Source organism: Pelobates fuscus, chromosome 7 (genome assembly GCF_036172605.1).
Source record: "Pelobates fuscus isolate aPelFus1 chromosome 7, aPelFus1.pri, whole genome shotgun sequence".
Lineage (NCBI taxonomy): Eukaryota > Metazoa > Chordata > Amphibia > Anura > Pelobatidae > Pelobates > Pelobates fuscus.
This window is the reverse complement of record NC_086323.1, coordinates 3,209,781-3,233,109: the sequence shown is the minus strand read 5'-3', so window position 1 is coordinate 3,233,109 and position 23,329 is coordinate 3,209,781.

Here is a 23,329-nt window from a genome sequence, read left to right as displayed (position 1 = left end):
GAGCTCTGTGATACACTCATACATGCTGCACATTACTGAGAGTTGTATTGCTGTGGAGCTCTGCGATATGCTGCACATTGCTGTGAGTTTATTGTTGTTGAGCTCTGTGATACAGTAATGTGCAGTGTGTATAATTGTATCACAGTGCTCCACAGCAATAAATGTAACTGTATTCCTAACACTACAGTGTATCTCTGCCTCATTGCCCCCCTACCCTCTAGTCAGGAAAGGATTAAAAATACTTTCTTACACTTATCTCTTGGTTCCAGTACTGAGGTCCTTCTGGCATCGTCCTGAGAAGTCATGGCAATTGGGGAACCTAACGCAAATGTGTTGTCAGTGCCGCACACGTTTTAGGCCTTCCCCATAGGAAAACATTGACTCTGCACTTACAGCACAAGGGGTAGGGACGGTCGGTCCTGTTTCCCAGCCACAGAGCAATGTATCCAGAGGGGAGACAATCGGTCTCCCCCTCCCACAACCAGGCTGCTTCCGTAGTACCGCTGGTCTCTGCCCACTCAGCAACCAACCAAGGCAGCCTACCAGTTTCCCGTACAGCCGTGGTGAGGCACCTGGACATGTTCCCATGTTATCCAGGTGGAGTAACCATTTATTGTGGGTGGGCTGTACTGCTGTTTGTACTTCGTGGGTGGGTTGCTGGAGGTCAGATACCCTGTTAATCTGGAGGGTAAAGGGGAGAAGTGTGGTGAAACCGACCTCGCCACGTGTCTTTGGAGGGGACTGCTTGCCCGCCTCTTGCCTTCTGACTATGGCCCGGGAAGATGTGGCCCTTTAATTACAAATTTTTGGAACAACTAAATGACCTCCATTTGTCTAAATATACATAGGGATTGAGGAGAAAGCGCAAGTAACATTTTCTTTTCTTTGGTTTTTACTATATATTGGGGCTGATGTGTATTGTAGTCGTTGCTGCTGGCCCAGCAGTAATGGGTCTAAGCGCAGGACTTCTCTTTTTGTATTTGTATTTACTTTGTATCACACAGCCTGGTTACAATGCTGCTACCCATCCCATGTGTTCCCTATTAAGGGTTAGTAAGTATAGGGGTGTATATAAAAAATACCGCTTTCTGTCTCATTAGAGATATCTTTGCCAGAAGCTCAAGGAAGCAGGCTGAAGGGTCAGTGTTAGGACCCGCTTAGGGGGGTCTGCCTTGACGTTGGCAGGCGGGCATTCCCTCCAATGGCCATTGGAGCAACTAAATGACCTCCATTTGTCTAAATATACATAGGGATTGAGGAGAAAGCGCAAGTAACATTTTCTTTTCTTTTTAATGGATATTTGGTGTGCTGCTGCTGGCCCTTTAACTCCCAGAGAAAGGGTTTGTACTTTTAAATTGGCACTTCGAATGCCGTCGAAGTGCCGAAGTAGTCGAAGTGGCAGCCATTCGAAAAACGAACATGTGGCAGCGGCCATCTTGGTTCCTTCCATGCGGTCAGCAGTATGTGTAGCCAAATTAATGGAACTGAAATCGGCTACACAGTTCCGCAAACACCGCTAAGCCTTACCTTCTCCCACGTTGATTTTGCAGCCGCAGAGACTAAGTCCTGTTCGAAGATTCGAACGCTCGTTCGAATGGGACTTAGTCGTTTTTTCAGCCTGAAACAGACCGACCGCACAGCCCAAATCTATGGAACTGTTTTGGGCATGAAAATGTGCTTGCGTTCGTCCTAAAGGACTTCCATCTAACTTTTTAACCCCTGAACCGATTGCCCTGATTTTTGAGTATGTGTTTATTTCTCGCATGCTGATTATGAAAATGTAGGTTTTATGTTTGTGACATGTATATTTTAGAAGTTATAAATATTGTGTAAAAACTGTATTCCTCTGCCTGTGATAATGAGATTACCCATTGTGTTCAGAATCATATCACAGGCAGAGGGGAGGATTTTGTGTGGGAGTGTCTGTGTGTATTGTACGGATTGATTGGTTGTTCTGTAATACCCTGTGGTACTGTGGTTGTGGATTGGGAATAAAAGAGACTGTATGTGTGTCAGGGTACCTGAAGTCTCTACCTCTGGGAGAGGTAGAGACTTAGACGTCTATCCATCCGGACGGTCTGTTTCCCCTGTTCCTCGCGGTCCACCCGGTCACATAAACGCCGGCCGCGAGGGAGTCACTTCCTTTTGTAGCATGACGTCCGGAAGTCGACGTCATGACGCCAACCCGGAATGACCTGTCACTCAATTGTTTGGAGACTAATCAGGACTCGTCGGAGGCGTGTCTACCCTTCTGAGCCAGGGTATTTAACAGTGCTTCTCTCATTTGCTCATTGCCTTGTCGTGGTTCTAGCCTGCCTAGTCACACAGTGCTCTGGTATTTTCAGTTATCCCTTTGGTTCCGACCCGGCTTGTTTGACTTACTCTGTTTACCTCTGTTATCCTTGACCCGGCTTGTTCCTCGCTTACCTGTCCTCTCGTTCCCTCGACCTCGGCTTGTCTCTGACCATTCTCTATATTCTCCGTACGTTAGTCCGGCCATTCTAAGGTCCGGTATACGTATCCTGTACCTGTTTGTACTCTGCGTGTTGGATCCCTGTCCCGATCCTGACATTACGACAGGGCCAATGGATCCTGCAAGTACAAACAGTCAGCTTGGCCCCCCTGATCCTAGGTTCGAAGCCATGGAACACAGAATGTATCAAATGGCCCTAGCGCTACAGGCGTTATTATCTCGTGCCAATAATCCACCAGAGGAGACACGTACTACTTCTATCTCCCCTGTAAGTTCTGGCCTAGAGGTAGCCACTGTAGGTGCCTCCTCCCGCATTACCCCACCAGTACGTTATGGTGGTTCACCTGAGAAGTGTCGTGGTTTTTTAAACCAGATTAGTATCCACTGTGAGTTGCAACCTCGTTCCTATCCTACAGATAGGGCAAAGGTTGGATTTATTATCACCTTACTCATTGAGAAAGCTCTGAGATGGGCCAACCCACTATGGGAGAACGATAACCCGTTAGTATATAATTATAAGGCCTTTGTAGCTGCCTTTAGAAGAACTTTTGACCCCCCTGGTAGAAAGGTCAATGCAGCCAGATTACTGTTGCGCCTGAGACAGGAGAACCGAACACTTGTGGATTATGCACTAGAATTCAGGTCTCTGGCGTCAGAAGTTAAGTGGAATGAGCAGGCATATATAGATGTATTTTTGAACGGGCTATCAGACGTAATCCTTGATGAAGTTGCTACTAGAGAACTCCCTGAAAATTTGGAGGATTTAATTTCGTTCATTTCTCGTATTGATGAGCGTTTAAGAGAGAGACAAAACACTCGAGAGAGGAACCTTAGACCTTCCTTTAAATTAGCTCCCGCATTTCAAAGCCCTGATTCCACTACCTCACTGTTTCCTGAACCTATGCAGATAGGCAATACTCGCCTCTCAGAAGAAGAGAGACAGTACAGGAGAAGAGAGGGATTATGCATGTATTGTGGAGTCAGAGGTCACTTACGCCTGAATTGTCCTAATCGCTCGGGAAACGCTCGCACCTAAGTTTCTCTAGAGGACAGGCCTTGGGTGTTTCTATTTTGTCCTCTACTCATAATTATAAAGATCACAGGCTTCTGCTACCAGTTTCTTTAACTTGGGAGAAGGGAGTACTAAAGACTATGGCTTTGATAGATTCCGGAGCTGCTGAGAATTTTATCGACCAAGCCTTTGCTACTAAACACACTATCCCATCCCAGTTAAGGGATACACCCTTGGCCGTTGAGGCCATAGATGGTAGACCTTTACTTGAGCCTGTTATCTTCCGTGAGACCATACCCGTTAACTTAACTGTTGGTATCTTACACAAGGAAAAGTTATCACTTATGCTCATTTCGTCCCCTTCTGTCCCCATAGTCCTGGGGTACCCTTGGTTAAAAAGACATAACCCTATTATCGATTGGGAGTTAGGGGAGATACTCTCATGGGGTCAGGGCTGCCAGGAGAGGTGTTTACGCAGGGTTTCTCCATTGGCTGTAATAAACACACCAGGTACTTCCTCTCAGTCTACAGAGAGACAGATACCGTCTCTCTACCAGGACTTAAAAGCAGTATTCGACAAGAAGAATGCTGATACCTTACCTCCACACAGGTCATTTGATTGTAAAATTAAGCTTCTACCTGGTACTATGCCTCCGAGGGGCAATGTATATCCTCTATCCACTCAAGAGAACTCAGTTCTAGAGGAATATATTCGTGAGAATCTAGAAAAAGGATTCATTAGGAGATCCTCTTCTCCCGCCGGGGCTGGTTTTTTTTTTGTTAAAAAGAAAGATGGTACTCTGAGACCTTGTATTGATTACCGAGGTTTGAATAAGATAACCATCAGAAATGCCTATCCGATTCCTTTGATTACCAAGCTGTTTGATCGTTTAAAGGGCTCTAAAATTTTCACCAAGTTAGATCTCAGAGGGGCGTATAACTTGGTGAGAATCCAGCATGGACACGAGTGGATGACAGCGTTCAATACCCGTTATGGTCACTATGAATACACGGTTATGCCATTTGGTCTTTGTAATGCTCCGGCAGTTTTTCAGGATTTGATTAATGAAGTTCTTAGGGAGTTTCAACATGATTGTGTTATTGTATACCTGGATGACATACTTATACACTCTAGGGACATTGAGACCCACCACAGACAAGTCAGAAAGGTATTGCACAAACTTCTGCAACATGGCTTATACTGTAAATTGGAGAAATGCAGTTTTGACCAGTCTCAGATAGACTTTCTTGGTTACGTGATTTCTGGGGAAGGCTTTAAGATGGATCCTGACAAACTCCAATCTATTTTAGATTGGCCATTGCCTAAGGGACTCAAGGCGATTCAGAGGTTTATTGGTTTCTCTAATTATTATAGGCGCTTTATTAAGGGATACTCTTCTATTATTGCGCCTATTACCAATATGACCAAACAAGGGGCTGATACTAAGACCTGGTCTACTAAGGCCCTTGTTGCTTTCAAGACTCTCAAGGAACTTTTTGCTTCTGCCCCAATTTTAGTCCATCCTGATACGACTCTGCCGTTCCTACTCGAGGTCGATGCCTCTGAGACGGGAGTAGGTGCTGTTCTGTCACAAAGGTTAGGGGTGGACAAACCGTTACACCCTTGTGTTTTTTTCTCTAAGAAACTATCTGGTCCTGAAAGCAGATATGACATCGGTGACAGGGAACTGTTAGCGGTCATTATGGCTCTAAAGGAGTGGAGACATTTATTAGAAGGGACCTTACATCCTGTTACGATTCTAACGGACCACAAGAACTTGTCCTATATTGGGGAGGCTAAGCGCCTATCGGCCAGGCAAGCTCGTTGGTCCTTATTCCTGACTCACTTCAATTATGTTCTTACTTATAGACCTGGTTCTAAGAACTCTAAAGCCGATGCTTTATCTCGCCAATATGAACCGTCCACTATAGCTGAGCCAGTTCTTTCCTCGATAGTTCCTAAATGTAATATCATCGCTAACACGAATCTCAGGATTCATTCTCCGTTGCTTGCTGAGATCATGAAGTTACAACATCTAGCTCCTAAACAGACTCCTGGGGATAGACACTTCGTTCCTCCTGCTCTCCAACTGGAAGTGTTACGGTGTTTCCACAACAGCAAGGTAGCTGGGCATCCTGGCATTCGCAAGACGTATGCTTTAATCTCCAAAGATTTCTGGTGGCCTGCTTTACGTAAGGATGTTAAGGATTTCATCGGTACGTGTGAGGTTTGTACTAAGACTAAGCAACCTCATACGCTCCCATGTGGATTTCTGCATCCCTTAGAGGTTCCAGAGAAGCCATGGTCCTGTTTAGCTATGGACTTCATTGTCGATTTACCTATCTCTAAAAAACAGACTGTTATCCTCACCGTGGTTGACAGATTCACCAAGATGGCTCACTTCGTTCCTCTGCCTAAACTCCCGTCTTCCCCCGAATTGGCAGAGATATTCGCAAGGGAGATTTTTCGTTTACATGGGATACCCTCCCAAATTGTGTCTGACAGAGGTTCCCAATTTGTTTCCCGTTTTTGGAGGTCCTTCTGCTCTCAACTGGGTATCAAATTGAATTTCTCTTCTGCCTATCATCCTCAGTCTAACGGAGCTGCTGAACGCACCAACCAAAAGATTGAACAATATTTACGTTGTTTTGTTTCTGAACACCAGGACGATTGGGTTGGTTTGATTCCTTGGGCGGAGTTTGCACACAACAATCTCATTTGTGATTCTACTCATTCAAGCCCCTTCTTCATGAATTATGGCTTTCATCCATCTATTCTTCCCTCGGCTTCTCCTTCCCAAGGGTTACCGTCGGTTGATGTTCATGTTGCCAATTTGAGGAAGTTGTGGGATCAGACTCGACAAATTCTTCTGCACAATTCTACGCTGGTTAAGAAACACGCTGATAAACGTAGAAGGGCGGCTCCGGTGTTTGTTCCAGGTGATAGAGTATGGTTGAGTACTAGAAACATTCGTTTAAAAGTGCCTTCCATGAAGTTCGCTCCTCGTTATATTGGACCTTACAGGGTGCTGACTCGAATTAACCCAGTTGCGTATCGTCTAGCTCTTCCATCTGCCTTACGCATCCCTAACTCATTTCATGTTTCATTGCTGAAACCACTAGTCTGTAACAGATTTTCCTCCACGGTCTCCTTCCCTCGCCCTGTTCAGGTGGAGGGTCAGGAGGAGTATGAGGTTAACGCTATCATTGATTCTCGAATCTCCCGGGGGAGAGTACAATATCTATTGGAAGGGATATGGTCCTGAGGAGAGGAGTTGGGTGCCTCAAGAGGATGTTCATGCTCCTCGTCTCCGCAGGGCGTTTCACTTCCGCTTCCCATCTCGTCCCGGTTTATTCCGCCCGGTGGGCGTTTCTGAGAGGGGGGGTACTGTCAGGGTACCTGAAGTCTCTACCTCTGGGAGAGGTAGAGACTTAGACGTCTATCCATCCGGACGGTCTGTTTCCCCTGTTCCTCGCGGTCCACCCGGTCACATAAACGCCGGCCGCGAGGGAGTCACTTCCTTTTGTAGCATGACGTCCGGAAGTCAACGTCATGACGCCAACCCGGAACGACCTGTCACTCAATTGTTTGGAGACTAATCAGGACTCGTCGGAGGCGTGTCTACCCTTCTGAGCCAGGGTATTTAACAGTGCTTCTCTCATTTGCTCATTGCCCTGTCGTGGTTCTAGCCTGCCTAGTCACACAGTGCTCTGGTATTTTCAGTTATCCCTTTGGTTCCGACCCGGCTTGTTTGACTTACTCTGTTTACCTCTGTTATCCTTGACCCGGCTTGTTCCTCGCTTACCTGTCCTCTCGTTCCCTCGACCTCGGCTTGTCTCTGACCATTCTCTATATTCTCCGTACGTTAGTCCGGCCATTCTAAGGTCCGGTATACGTATCCTGTACCGGTTTGTACTCTGCGTGTTGGATCCCTGTCCCGATCCTGACAATGTGCCAGGACAGTCAGATTCTGCTTAACCCGCAAAACGAAGTGTCGTCTCGTTATTGGGGGAATTGAATTGTATGCTGACTGCCAGGAGAGTAACCCTTTTGTATGGTTTTCCTGTTAGGCTGTTTCCAGGATTCGTAGAGTTTGCAGTTCGGGAGATTGGTGCTTACAGTTGCTGCCTGTGCATCTGGAAAGGGAAATATCACCTAAATGGTTTTTAACTTCTTGTGTGCAAAACGGTCTGTTACACTGGACATACTCCATGTGAATCGAGGAAGCACCTCTAGTCGCTATCTGAGGAATCAAGGAAGCACCTCTAGTGGCTGTCTGAGGAATCAAGGAAGCACCTCTAGTGGCTGTCTAGTGTGGTAGCCACGAGAGGCAATCTTAACCCTGAAATGTAAATATTGCAGTTTCTTAAAAACATCAGTGTTTTAGATTGCTGTGTTACGGGGACAGTGACCGTCCACCCACACCACTTTAATGAGATCTAGGTGCCTATAGTGTCCCTTTAAGCTTTGCCTGTTTATTTACCGCTTCAAGACACCCTGCGTATTGTTTCAAAGGAACGATGCCACACAGATTATCGCAGAGGAAATAATATAAATATTGTGCAATGAGCAAAATGGGAATGGGCACATCATAAATCTATCCAATAATGGATCAAGGGAAGCTGTGGAGAAGGGGACAGGATTAGGGAAAGCAAAATGATGAGAGTGTTTACGTGTAGATAAAATATCTCGCTCTTAACTCCATTAACCAGCAATCAACAGGGCTTCAAAAATGTCATGAGGCTCTAGGCCAAAGACAAACGTTTCAAGCTAGTTTCCAAAGTCCAAATATAGGAAACAACAACCCAAGTGAAGAGAGAAGGCATTATCGACAGTAGAAAGGCTTACCCGATGTGGTACCACCTGCCAGCGGTTAGCTATTCTATGAAAAAGGGTTTGTTCCCAGAACACTCTGGATTTATGGCTTGGATTCAGCCAGACACTGTTGGAGTGGTACCATCATTCCATTGCAGAGGTGCTCTATCCGATAGAAATCTGGATAGTGGGGTCCTCAGTGTGTGCTAAACACGTCATCACATTCATGGAATCACATTGAAGCAACGTTTGCTTTGTTGCAGGGTGTGTTAGAGGGTTGACCATGCCCAGCTTGTATTAAAATGCCACACACTGAATTTTGACCCAACCATCTGCATAGGTCAACACAAACAGGTTTATGAGACCAGGCCAGCGGTGTCTCCAGTCTGCTTTTATCCTGGTTTTCTAATTTGAGAAGAGCACACACAAAAATACAGTATTACATTGTACAAGAATACTTGAAATCACCCATCAACTACCTATATAAATATGGGCATACCGTGTAAAACGCATTACTACGTCATAGTACCCCAATATCGGTAGGTCCTACATGTGACAAATCCATCTGTATAGATTTATATTGCTGGTTCGTCGGTTTGCCTTGATTTCGTTGGATTTCCTGTCTGTATGCCCCTGTTCGTGTGGTTCCCCAAATACCAATTGAAACTACCGAACAGACGGCCACCCAGGAGAGGAGTGTGCTGCTGGTTAACCTCTTGGCCCCAATTAGAACATTGTGGTTAACCGCAGACACCTCTCCATTCCATTCGTACGGGTGGTCGTCGTTCGTATGCCGACCACGAGGCGACGGCCATTTTGGGACACGAGGAGAATCAGCGGTGTTCGGTGTAAATCTTATGGAACTAAAAACGGATACTTTATCTGCCGAACACCGCTGGAAGCTGCCGCCCACCTTCTATTTTGTTGAGGCGTACGAACACCGGTCAGTTTGGGAGTTTCTATCATTCGTATGGACTTTACCCAGGTAGTCGTCCCATGGAGTCATTCGTATACCGAAGAACTTATGAAAGACTTTGACTCCATGACGATTAAACTATGTACATCAGATCTGAGCGCTATTCGGTAGGAATATGCACTCAGATCCAGGCTATCTGGGGATACGTTACACGAACCATATGCAATCGGTATTTCTGAATTTATGTATTTTATTGTATTTTTCTTATTGCATTTTAAAATGGTGGTTGTCTCTATCCTGGGAGATAATTAGGTTTCTTCCTAATTATCTCCGGGATAGAGAAGAAGAATTTGTGGGTAAAATGGGAAGGGCTTATATTGAAGCCACTGCGATTGGCTACTGTCCAATATATTGTACAGTCTTCCACAAGGTCCCCTAGGGGAGTGTGGGTAGCCCCCATTAAGCACATTTCTGTTTGACCTTCAAGACGGAGCTTGGTCTCGTTTGGGGAGGGATTTATTATTGGGACAGTACTTTTCCTTATTTCTAGCTGTGGAAGGATTTCGTATGAATTGCTGATCGGGAGTTGCCGCGTTCGTATGCTCCGTTCAGGAGTTTGACGATCGGCTGGATTAAAACTGCATTTCTGGAGAAAGGGGATTATTCACTAAACGGCGGCTTCATTCCCCTGGCGGTGAAATCTTAACATGGAATAATTACTGCTTAAAGTGCTCAAAGAGACTCCTCAAATTTATGCCTTCTGGTGGTCACCTCCAAAGGGGGCTCCCAGACACAGAAAGTGTGACTCTTGTAGCTTTCTCAGGATTTAACGGACATAATGTCATCTTTAGGGTAAAATTAGTGAAAACCTGGATGGTACAGTGGTATAATACCTTACTGGGAGACACAGAGTAGGGACAGGAGGTAGAATATATATGATATGCCAATAAAGTACAATACAGAAGGTCAAACAAGTCAAGAATCAATTCATAAACCAAATCTCCCACTACAACTGGGAAGGTGTAGAAAGCCCCCAACCGAGGCTGAAGAAATATAGGTGAAAATAGCAAAGTGCTATGCTAATGTAACAACCAGGAAAAGGAGAAAATTACAATATAAAAAGGGGCTAAATCCACTAAATTTCTGTATATTCAAAGTGCAATAGTGATTTGTCAAGTTAGAAATATCACTAAATACTAAAAAGAAAGAGATTGGCAATAATCAGCCACAGTATCGAAATGTGGAAAGTTCTCCACTCTGTGTTAGTTTGTGAGTTAGTTACTGTCACTGTGGTTGAACAATGTATCAACTTAATAGAAATGTAGCAAAGTTACCCCTACTATGGTGAAAAGTCTGGGGACTTCCTAAGTATGCTACAGTCCGACATATACCATAAGCACTAATACAACTTAACAAGTCTTTATACAAAAAACATTAATTACATACCGCACTCATATGCATAACCATATGCACAAAAAAACGAGAGAGTCTCTATTCAATATGCAAAAAGTGAAATTGATTTATTATACACTAGTTATCTAAATTAGTTCATCAACAACATGTAAATCACTATTGTATTTGTCACTTCATTTATGGTACATTGATAAATCACTATTGTATTCTGAGGATCTCCTTCACAGTTCACTGGTTGTCTAAACCAATTAATCAAAAAAGGTAAACCACTCTTATATTAGTTACTACATATTTGGTACACAGGTAAATCACTTTTGAGTTCTAATAAACTCCTTAACAATTCATCTACGGTACAAAAAGCTCATATATATACATCCCAGGCTATGTACAATTATATACAGTAATTAGATACAACGTGTGTACTGTGTATAAGTTAATAAATGTTCAGATGGATCCATTCCCTAGTAATTCTATTTTGAAAGGGGCCATTGAAGGGACAGTCCCTCCTGAGAGCGCAGCCCGGCGATTACTTACACACAACGCAGGACGCCAGTGAGACCAGCTTAACGGAGACACAGTGTGACAAGCTCAACCGATACACATGTCCAGCAATCAGAAGAGAATTCATTTGGTGCACTTCCCAGCTTCTATACCAAGGGACAATTGATGTTACTCTCTACGTATTGAGAACCATTAGACCATTCACAGCTATTGCATAATCCCATGGTTGAAACCTTTTGGTGATTATATATATATATATAGTGAACTTTCATAACATTAGTGATTGTTCTCTTTTACTTTTTTTATTTTCTCATTTTTTTGACTGATTTTTTTCTCTTTTTTTTTAAATGTTTAAATTTTTTGCAAACATATTTTTTTCAATCTTGTATATATACTTTTTTCAAAAGAGAATTACTCTGGTGGGTATCTCTCTTTCCCACAAAGTGCACAAGCATGGGCATCCCGAGGAGAACAAGAATGACTCCCTGGGACCAAAGGGAAGTATAAGAAATAAAGTAAATGTTCCAGCAAGGTGATTAAAAAGGCAACAAGGTGCACCACAGTACAAATGCACTACAGTATAAAGGCAGCATAGTATAAAGGCACTACAGTATAAAGGCACTACAGTATAAAGGCACTACAGTATAAAGGCACTACAGTATAAAGGCACTACAGTATAAAGGCACCACAGTATAAAGGCACCATAGTATAAAGGCACCATAGTATAAAGGCACCATAGTATAAAGGCACTACAGTATAAAGGCACTACAGTATAAAGGCACTACAGTATAAAGGCACCACAGTATAAAGGCACTACAGTATAAAGGCACCACAGTATACAGGCACTACAGTATAAAGGCACCATAGTATAAAGGCACTACAGTATAAAGGCACTACAGTATAAAGGCACCACAGTATACAGGCACTACAGTATGAAGGCACCACAGTATACAGGCACTACAGTATAAAGGCACTACAGTATAAAGGCACTACAGTATAAAGGCACTACAGTATAAAGGCACCACAGTATAAAGGCACTACAGTATAAAGGCACCACAGTATAAAGGCACTACAGTATAAAGGCACCATAGTATAAAGGCACTACAGTATAAAGGCACCACAGTATAAAGGCACCACAGTATACAGGCACCACAGTATACAGGCACTACAGTATAAAGGCACTACAGTATAAAGGCACTACAGTATAAAGGCACCATAGTATAAAGGCACTACAGTATAAAGGCACCATAGTATAAAGGCACTACAGTATAAAGGCAACATAGTATAAAGGCACTACAGTATAAAGGCACCATAGTATAAAGGCACTACAGTATAAAGGCACCATAGTATAAAGGCACTACAGTATAAAGGCACCACAGTATAAAGGCACCACAGTATAAAGGCACCATATTATGAAGGCACCATAGTATAAAGGCACCATAGTATAAAGGCACCATAGTATAAAGGCACCATAGTATAAAGGCACTACAGTATAAAGGCACCACAGTATAAAGGCACCACAGTATAAAGGCACCATAGTATGAAGGCACCATAGTATAAAGGCACCATAGTATAAAGGCACTACAGTATAAAGGCACCATAGTATAAAGGCACTACAGTATAAAGGCACCATAGTATAAAGGCACCATAGTATAAAGGCACCATAGTATAAAGGCACCATAGTATAAAGGCACCACAGTATAAAGGCACCATAGTATAAAGGCACCACAGTATAAAGGCACCATAGTATAAAGGCACCACAGTATAAAGGCACCACAGTATAAAGGCACCATAGTATAAAGGCCCCATAGTATAAAGGCACTACAGTATAAAGGCACCATAGTATAAAGGCACCATAGTATAAAGGCACCATAGTATAAAGGCACCATAGTATAAAGGCACTACAGTATAAAGGCACCATAGTATAAAGGCACCATAGTATAAAGGCACTACAGTATAAAGGCACCATAGTATAAAGGCACCATAGTATAAAGGCACCATAGTATAAAGGCACTACAGTATAAAGGCACCATAGTATAAAGGCACCATAGTATAAAGGCACTACAGTATAAAGGCACCATAGTATAAAGGCACCACAGTATAAAGGCACCACAGTATAAAGGCACCATAGTATAAAGGCACCATAGTATAAAGGCACCATAGTATAAAGGCACCACAGTATAAAAGCACCACAGTATAAAGGCACCATAGTATAAAGGCACCATAGTATAAAGGCACTACAGTATAAAGGCACCATAGTATAAAGGCACCATAGTATAAAGGCACCATAGTATAAAGGCACCATAGTATAAAGGCACCATAGTATAAAGGCACCATAGTATAAAGGCACCATAGTATAAAGGCACTACAGTATAACGGCACCATAGTATAAAGGCAGCATAGTATGAAGGCACCATAGTATAAAGGCACCACAGTATAAAGGCACCACAGTATAAAGGCACCACAGTATAAAGGCACCACAGTATAAAGGCACCACAGTATAAAGGCACCACAGTATAAAGGCACCATAGTATAAAGGCACCATAGTATAAAGGCACCATAGTATAAAGGCACCATAGTATAAAGGCACCATAGTATAAAGGCACCACAGTATAAAGGCACCATAGTATAAAGGCACCATAGTATAAAGGCACCATAGTATAAAGGCACTACAGTATAAAGGCACCATAGTATAAAGGCACTACAGTATAAAGGCACCATAGTATAAAGGCACCATAGTATAAAGGCACTACAGTATAAAGGCACCACAGTATAAAGGCACCACAGTATAAAGGCACCATAGTATAAAGGCACCACAGTATAAAGGCACCACAGTATAAAGGCACCATAGTATAAAGGCACCATAGTATAAAGGCACTACAGTATAAAGGCACCACAGTATAAAGGCACCACAGTATAGAGGCACCATAGTATGAAGGCACCATAGTATAAAGGCACCATAGTATAAAGGCACCATAGTATAAAGGCACCATAGTATAAAGGCACCATAGTATAAAGGCACCATAGTATAAAGGCACCATAGTATAAAGGCACCACAGTATAAAGGCACCACAGTATAAAGGCACCATAGTATAAAGGCACCATAGTATAAAGGCACTACAGTATAAAGGCACCATAGTATAAAGGCACCATAGTATAAAGGCACCATAGTATAAAGGCACCATAGTATAAAGGCACTACAGTATAAAGGCACCATAGTATAAAGGCACCATAGTATAAAGGCACTACAGTATAAAGGCACCATAGTATAAAGGCACCATAGTATAAAGGCACCATAGTATAAAGGCACTACAGTATAAAGGCACCATAGTATAAAGGCACCATAGTATAAAGGCACTACAGTATAAAGGCACCATAGTATAAAGGCACCATAGTATAAAGGCACTACAGTATAAAGGCACCATAGTATAAAGGCACCATAGTATAAAGGCACCATAGTATAAAGGCACCATAGTATAAAGGCACCACAGTATAAAGGCACCACAGTATAAAGGCACCATAGTATAAAGGCACCATAGTATAAAGGCACTACAGTATAAAGGCACCATAGTATAAAGGCACCACAGTATAAAGGCACCATAGTATAAAGGCACTACAGTATAAAGGCACTACAGTATAAAGGCACCATAGTATAAAGGCACCATAGTATAAAGGCACCACAGTATAAAGGCACCATAGTATAAAGGCACCATAGTATAAAGGCACCATAGTATAAAGGCACTACAGTATAAAGGCACCATAGTATAAAGGCACTACAGTATAAAGGCACCACAGTATAAAGGCACTACAGTATAAAGGCACCATAGTATAAAGGCACCATAGTATAAAGGCACTACAGTATAAAGGCACCATAGTATAAAGGCACTACAGTATAAAGGCACCATAGTATAAAGGCACCATAGTATAAAGGCACCATAGTATAAAGGCACCATAGTATAAAGGCACCATAGTATAAAGGCACCACAGTATAAAGGCACCACAGTATAAAGGCACCATAGTATAAAGGCACCATAGTATAAAGGCACTACAGTATAAAGGCACCATAGTATAAAGGCACCATAGTATAAAGGCACCATAGTATAAAGGCACCATAGTATAAAGGCACTACAGTATAAAGGCACCATAGTATAAAGGCACCATAGTATAAAGGCACTACAGTATAAAGGCACCATAGTATAAAGGCACCATAGTATAAAGGCACCATAGTATAAAGGCACTACAGTATAAAGGCACCATAGTATAAAGGCACCATAGTATAAAGGCACTACAGTATAAAGGCACCATAGTATAAAGGCACCATAGTATAAAGGCACTACAGTATAAAGGCACCATAGTATAAAGGCACCATAGTATAAAGGCACCATAGTATAAAGGCACCATAGTATAAAGGCACCACAGTATAAAGGCACCACAGTATAAAGGCACCATAGTATAAAGGCACCATAGTATAAAGGCACTACAGTATAAAGGCACCATAGTATAAAGGCACCACAGTATAAAGGCACCATAGTATAAAGGCACTACAGTATAAAGGCACTACAGTATAAAGGCACCATAGTATAAAGGCACCATAGTATAAAGGCACCACAGTATAAAGGCACCATAGTATAAAGGCACCATAGTATAAAGGCACCATAGTATAAAGGCACCATAGTATAAAGGCACTACAGTATAAAGGCACCATAGTATAAAGGCACTACAGTATAAAGGCACCACAGTATAAAGGCACTACAGTATAAAGGCACCATAGTATAAAGGCACTACAGTATAAAGGCACCATAGTATAAAGGCACTACAGTATAAATGCACCATAGTATAAAGGCACTACAGTATGAAGACACCATAGTATAAAGGCACCATAGTATAAAGGCACCATAGTATAAAGGCACCATAGTATAAAGGCACTATAGTATAAAGGCACCATAGTATCAAGGCACCACAGTATAAAGGCACCACAGTATAAAGGCACCACAGTATAAAGGCACCATAGTATAAAGGCACTACAGTATAAAGGCACCATAGTATAAAGGCACTACAGTATAAAGACACCATAGTATAAAGGCACCATAGTATAAAGGCACCATAGTATAAAGGCACCATAGTATAAAGGCACCATAGTATAAAGGCACCATAGTATAAAGGCACTACAGTATAAAGGCACCACAGTATAAAGGCACCACAGTATAAAGGCACCACAGTATAAAGGCACCATAGTATAAAGGCACCATAGTATAAAGGCACTACAGTATAAAGGCACCATAGTATAAAGGCACTACAGTATAAAGGCACTACAGTATAAAGGCACTACAGTATAAAGGCACTACAGTATAAAGGCACTACAGTATAAAGGCACTACAGTATAAAGGCACCACAGTATAAAGGCACCATAGTATAAAGGCACCATAATATAAAGGCACCATAGTATAAAGGCACTACAGTATAAAGGCACCATAGTATAAAGGCACCATAGTATAAAGGCACCATAGTATAAAGGCACTACAGTATAAAGGCACTACAGTATAAAGGCACCACAGTATAAAGGCACTACAGTATAAAGGCACCACAGTATACAGGCACCACAGTATAAAGGCACCATAGTATAAAGGCACTACAGTATAAAGGCACTACAGTATAAAGGCACCACAGTATAAAGGCACCACAGTATACAGGCACTACAGTATGAAGGCACCACAGTATACAGGCACTACAGTATAAAGGCACTACAGTATAAAGGCACTACAGTATAAAGGCACCATAGTATAAAGGCACTACAGTATAAAGGCACCATAGTATAAAGGCGCTACAGTATAAAGGCAACATAGTATAAAGGCACTACAGTATAAAGGCACCATAGTATAAAGGCACTACAGTATAAAGGCACCATAGTATAAAGGCACCATAGTATAAAGGCACCATAGTATGAAGGCACCATAGTATAAAGGCACCATAGTATAAAGGCACCATAGTATAAAGGCACCATAGTATAAAGGCACCATAGTATAAAGGCACTACAGTATAAAGGCACCATAGTATAAAGGCACTACAGTATAAAGGCACCATAGTATAAAGGCACCATAGTATAAAGGCACCATAGTATAAAGGCACCATAGTATAAAGGCACCATAGTATAAAGGCACCACAGTATAAAGGCACCACAGTATAAAGGCACCATAGTATAAAGGCACCATAGTATAAAGGCACTACAGTATAAAGGCACCATAGTATAAAGGCACCATAGTATAAAGGCACCATAGTATAAAGGCACCATAGTATAAAGGCACTACAGTATAAAGGCACCATAGTATAAAGGCACCATAGTATAAAGGCACTACAGTATAAAGGCACCATAGTATAAAGGCACTACAGTATAAAGGCACCATAGTATAAAGGCACCATAGTATAAAGGCACTACAGTATAAAGGCACCATAGTATAAAGGCACCATAGTATAAAGGCACTACAGTATAAAGGCACCATAGTATGAAGGCACCATAGTATAAAGGCACCACAGTATAAAGGCACCATAGTATAAAGGCACTACAGTATAAAGGCACCATAGTATAAAGGCACCATAGTATAAAGGCACCATAGTATAAAGGCACCACAGTATAAAGGCACCACAGTATAAAGGCACCATAGTATAAAGGCACCATAGTATAAAGGCACTACAGTATAAAGGCACCATAGTATAAAGGCACCATAGTATAAAGGCACCATAGTATAAAGGCACCATAGTATAAAGGCACCATAGTATAAAGGCACTACAGTATAACGGCACCATAGTATAAAGGCAGCATAGTATGAAGGCACCATAGTATAAAGGCACCACAGTATAAAGGCACCACAGTATAAAGGCACCACAGTATAAAGGCACCACAGTATAAAGGCACCATAGTATAAAGGCACCATAGTATAAAGGCACCATAGTATAAAGGCACCATAGTATAAAGGCACCATAGTATAAAGGCACCATAGTATAAAGGCACCATAGTATAAAGGCACTACAGTATAAAGGCACCATAGTATAAAGGCACCATAGTATAAAGGCACCATAGTATAAAGGCACTACAGTATAAAGGCACCATAGTATAAAGGCACCATAGTATAAAGGCACTACAGTATAAAGGCACCATAGTATAAAGGCACCATAGTATAAAGGCACTACAGTATAAAGGCACCACAGTATAAAGGCACCACAGTATAAAGGCACCATAGTATAAAGGCACCATAGTATAAAGGCACTACAGTATAAAGGCACCACAGTATAAAGGCACCACAGTATAGAGGCACCATAGTATGAAGGCACCATAGTATAAAGGCACCATAGTATAAAGGCACTACAGTATAAAGGCACCATAGTATAAAGGCACTACAGTATAAAGGCACCATAGTATAAAGGCACCATAGTATAAAGGCACCATAGTATAAAGGCACCATAGTATAAAGGCACCACAGTATAAAGGCACCACAGTATAAAGGCACCATAGTATAAAGGCACCATAGTATAAAGGCACTACAGTATAAAGGCACCATAGTATAAAGGCACCATAGTATAAAGGCACCATAGTATAAAGGCACTACAGTATAAAGGCACCATAGTATAAAGGCACCATAGTATAAAGGCACTACAGTATAAAGGCACCATAGTATAAAGGCACCATAGTATAAAGGCACCATAGTATAAAGGCACCATAGTATAAAGGCACTACAGTATAAAGGCACCATAGTATAAAGGCACCATAGTATAAAGGCACTACAGTATAAAGGCACCATAGTATAAAGGCACCATAGTATAAAGGCACTACAGTATAAAGGCACCATAGTATAAAGGCACCATAGTATAAAGGCACCATAGTATAAAGGCACCATAGTATAAAGGCACCACAGTATAAAGGCACCACAGTATAAAGGCACCATAGTATAAAGGCACCATAGTATAAAGGCACTACAGTATAAAGGCACCATAGTATAAAGGCACCACAGTATAAAGGCACCATAGTATAAAGGCACTACAGTATAAAGGCACTACAGTATAAAGGCACCATAGTATAAAGGCACCACAGTATAAAGGCACCATAGTATAAAGGCACCATAGTATAAAGGCACCATAGTATAAAGGCACCATAGTATAAAGGCACCATAGTATAAAGGCACTACAGTATAAAGGCACCATAGTATAAAGGCACTACAGTATAAAGGCACCACAGTATAAAGGCACTACAGTATAAAGGCACCATAGTATAAAGGCACTACAGTATAAAGGCACCATAGTATAAAGGCACTACAGTATAAATGCACCATAGTATAAAGGCACTACAGTATAAAGACACCATAGTATAAAGGCACCATAGTATAAAGGCACCATAGTATAAAGGCACCATAGTATAAAGGCACCATAGTATCAAGGCACCACAGTATAAAGGCACCACAGTATAAAGGCACCATAGTATAAAGGCACCATAGTATAAAGGCACTACAGTATAAAGGCACCATAGTATAAAGGCACTACAGTATAAAGACACCATAGTATAAAGGCACCATAGTATAAAGGCACCATAGTATAAAGGCACCATAGTATAAAGGCACCATAGTATAAAGGCACTACAGTATAAAGGCACCACAGTATAAAGGCACCACAGTATAAAGGCACCACAGTATAAAGGCACCATAGTATAAAGGCACCATAGTATAAAGGCACTACAGTATAAAGGCACCATAGTATAAAGGCACTACAGTATAAAGGCACTACAGTATAAAGGCACTACAGTATAAAGGCACTACAGTATAAAGGCACTACAGTATAAAGGCACTACAGTATAAAGGCACCACAGTATAAAGGCACCATAGTATAAAGGCACCATAGTATAAAGGCACCATAGTATAAAGGCACTACAGTATAAAGGCACCATAGTATAAAGGCACCATAGTATAAAGGCACTACAGTATAAAGGCACTACAGTATAAAGGCACCACAGTATAAAGGCACTACAGTATAAAGGCACCACAGTATACAGGCACCACAGTATAAAGGCACCATAGTATAAAGGCACTACAGTATAAAGGCACTACAGTATAAAGGCACCACAGTATAAAGGCACCACAGTATACAGGCACTACAGTATGAAGGCACCACAGTATACAGGCACTACAGTATAAAGGCACTACAGTATAAAGGCACTACAGTATAAAGGCACCATAGTATAAAGGCACTACAGTATAAAGGCACCATAGTATAAAGGCACTACAGTATAAAGGCACCATAGTATAAAGGCACCATAGTATAAAGGCACCATAGTATGAAGGCACCATAGTATAAAGGCACCATAGTATAAAGGCACCATAGTATGAAGGCACCATAGTATAAAGGCACCATAGTATAAAGGCACTACAGTATAAAGGCACCATAGTATAAAGGCACTACAGTATAAAGGCACCATAATATAAAGGCACCATAGTATAAAGGCACCATAGTATAAAGGCACCATAGTATAAAGGCACCACAGTATAAAGGCACCACAGTATAAAGGCACCATAGTATAAAGGCACCATAGTATAAAGGCACTACAGTATAAAGGCACCATAGTATAAAGGCACCATAGTATAAACGCACCATAGTATAAAGGCACTACAGTATAAAGGCACCATAGTATAAAGGCACCATAGTATAAAGGCACTACAGTATAAAGGCACCATAGTATAAAGGCACTACAGTATAAAGGCACCATAGTATAAAGGCACCATAGTATAAAGGCACTACAGTATAAAGGCACCATAGTATAAAGGCACCATAGTATAAAGGCACTACAGTATAAAGGCACCATAGTATAAAGGCACCATAGTATAAAGGCACCATAGTATAAAGGCACCATAGTATAAAGGCACCATAGTATAAAGGCACCACAGTATAAAGGCACCACAGTATAAAGGCACCATAGTATAAAGGCACCATAGTATAAAGGCACTACAGTATAAAGGCACCATAGTATAAAGGCACCACAGTATAAAGGCACCATAGTATAAAGGCACTACAGTATAAAGGCACCATAGTATAAAGGCACCATAGTATAAAGGCACCACAGTATAAAGGCACCATAGTATAAAGGCACCATAGTATAAAGGCACCATAGTATAAAGGCACCATAGTATAAAGGCACTACAGTATAAAGGCACCATAGTATAAAGGCACTACAGTATAAAGGCACCACAGTATAAAGGCACTACAGTATAAAGGCACCATAGTATAAAGGCACTACAGTATAAAGGCACCATAGTATAAAGGCACTACAGTATAAAGGCACCATAGTATAAAGGCACTACAGTATAAAGACACCATAGTATAAAGGCACCATAGTATAAAGGCACCATAGTATAAAGGCACCATAGTATAAAGGCACCATAGTATAAAGGCACCATAGTATCAAGGCACCACAGTATAAAGGCACCACAGTATAAAGGCACCATAGTATAAAGGCACCATAGTATAAAGGCACTACAGTATAAAGGCACCATAGTATAAAGGCACTACAGTATAAAGACACCATAGTATAAAGGCACCATAGTATAAAGGCACCATAGTATAAAGGCACCATAGTATAAAGGCACCATAGTATAAAGGCACTACAGTATTAAGGCACCACAGTATAAAGGCACCACAGTATAAAGGCACCACAGTATAAAGGCACCATAGTATAAAGGCACCATAGTATAAAGGCACTACAGTATAAAGGCACCATAGTATAAAGGCACTAGAGTATAAAGGCACTACAGTATAAAGGCACTACAGTATAAAGGCACTACAGTATAAAGGCACTACAGTATAAAGGCACCACAGTATAAAGGCACCATAGTATAAAGGCACCATAGTATAAAGGCACCATAGTATAAAGGCACTACAGTATAAAGGCACCATAGTATAAAGGCACCATAGTATAAAGGCACCATAGTATAAAGGCACTACAGTATAAAGGCACTACAGTATAAAGGCACCACAGTATAAAGGCACTACAGTATAAAGGCACCACAGTATACAGGCACCACAGTATAAAGGCACCATAGTATAAAGGCACTACAGTATAAAGGCACTACAGTATAAAGGCACCACAGTATAAAGGCACCACAGTATACAGGCACTACAGTATGAAGGCACCACAGTATACAGGCACTACAGTATAAAGGCACTACAGTATAAAGGCACTACAGTATAAAGGCACCATAGTATAAAGGCACTACAGTATAAAGGCACCATAGTATAAAGGCGCTACAGTATAAAGGCAACATAGTATAAAGGCACTACAGTATAAAGGCACCATAGTATTAAGGCACTACAGTATAAAGGCACCATAGTATAAAGGCACCATAGTATAAAGGCACCATAGTATAAAGGCACCATAGTATGAAGGCACCATAGTATAAAGGCACCATAGTATAAAGGCACCATAGTATGAAGGCACCATAGTATAAAGGCACCATAGTATAAAGTCACTACAGTATAAAGGCACCATAGTATAAAGGCACCATAGTATAAAGGCACCATAGTATAAAGGCACCATAGTATAAAGGCACCACAGTATAAAGGCACCATAGTATAAAGGCACTACAGTATAAAGGCACCATAGTATAAAGGCACCATAGTTTAAAGGCACCATAGTATGAAGGCACCATAGTATAAAGGCACCACAGTATAAAGGCACCATAGTATAAAGTCACTACAGTATAAAGGCACCATAGTATGAAGGCACCATAGTATAAAGGCACCACAGTATAAAGGCACCATAGTATAAAGTCACTACAGTATAAAGGCACCATAGTATAAAGGCACCATAGTATAAAGGCACCATAGTATGAAGGCACCATAGTATAAAGGCACCATAGTATAAATGCACCACAGTATAAAGGCACCACAGTATAAAGGCACTACAGTATAAAGGCAACATAGTATAAAGGCACCATAGTATAAAGGCACCATAGTATAAAGGCACCATAGTATAAAGGCACCATAGTATGAAGGCACCATAGTATAAAGGCACCATAGTATAAAGGCACTACAGTATAAAGGCACCACAGTATAAAGGCACCATAGTATAAAGGCACCATAGTATAAAGGCACCACAGTATAAAGGCACCACAGTATAAAGGCACCACAGTATAAAGGCACCATAGTATGAAGGCACCATAGTAT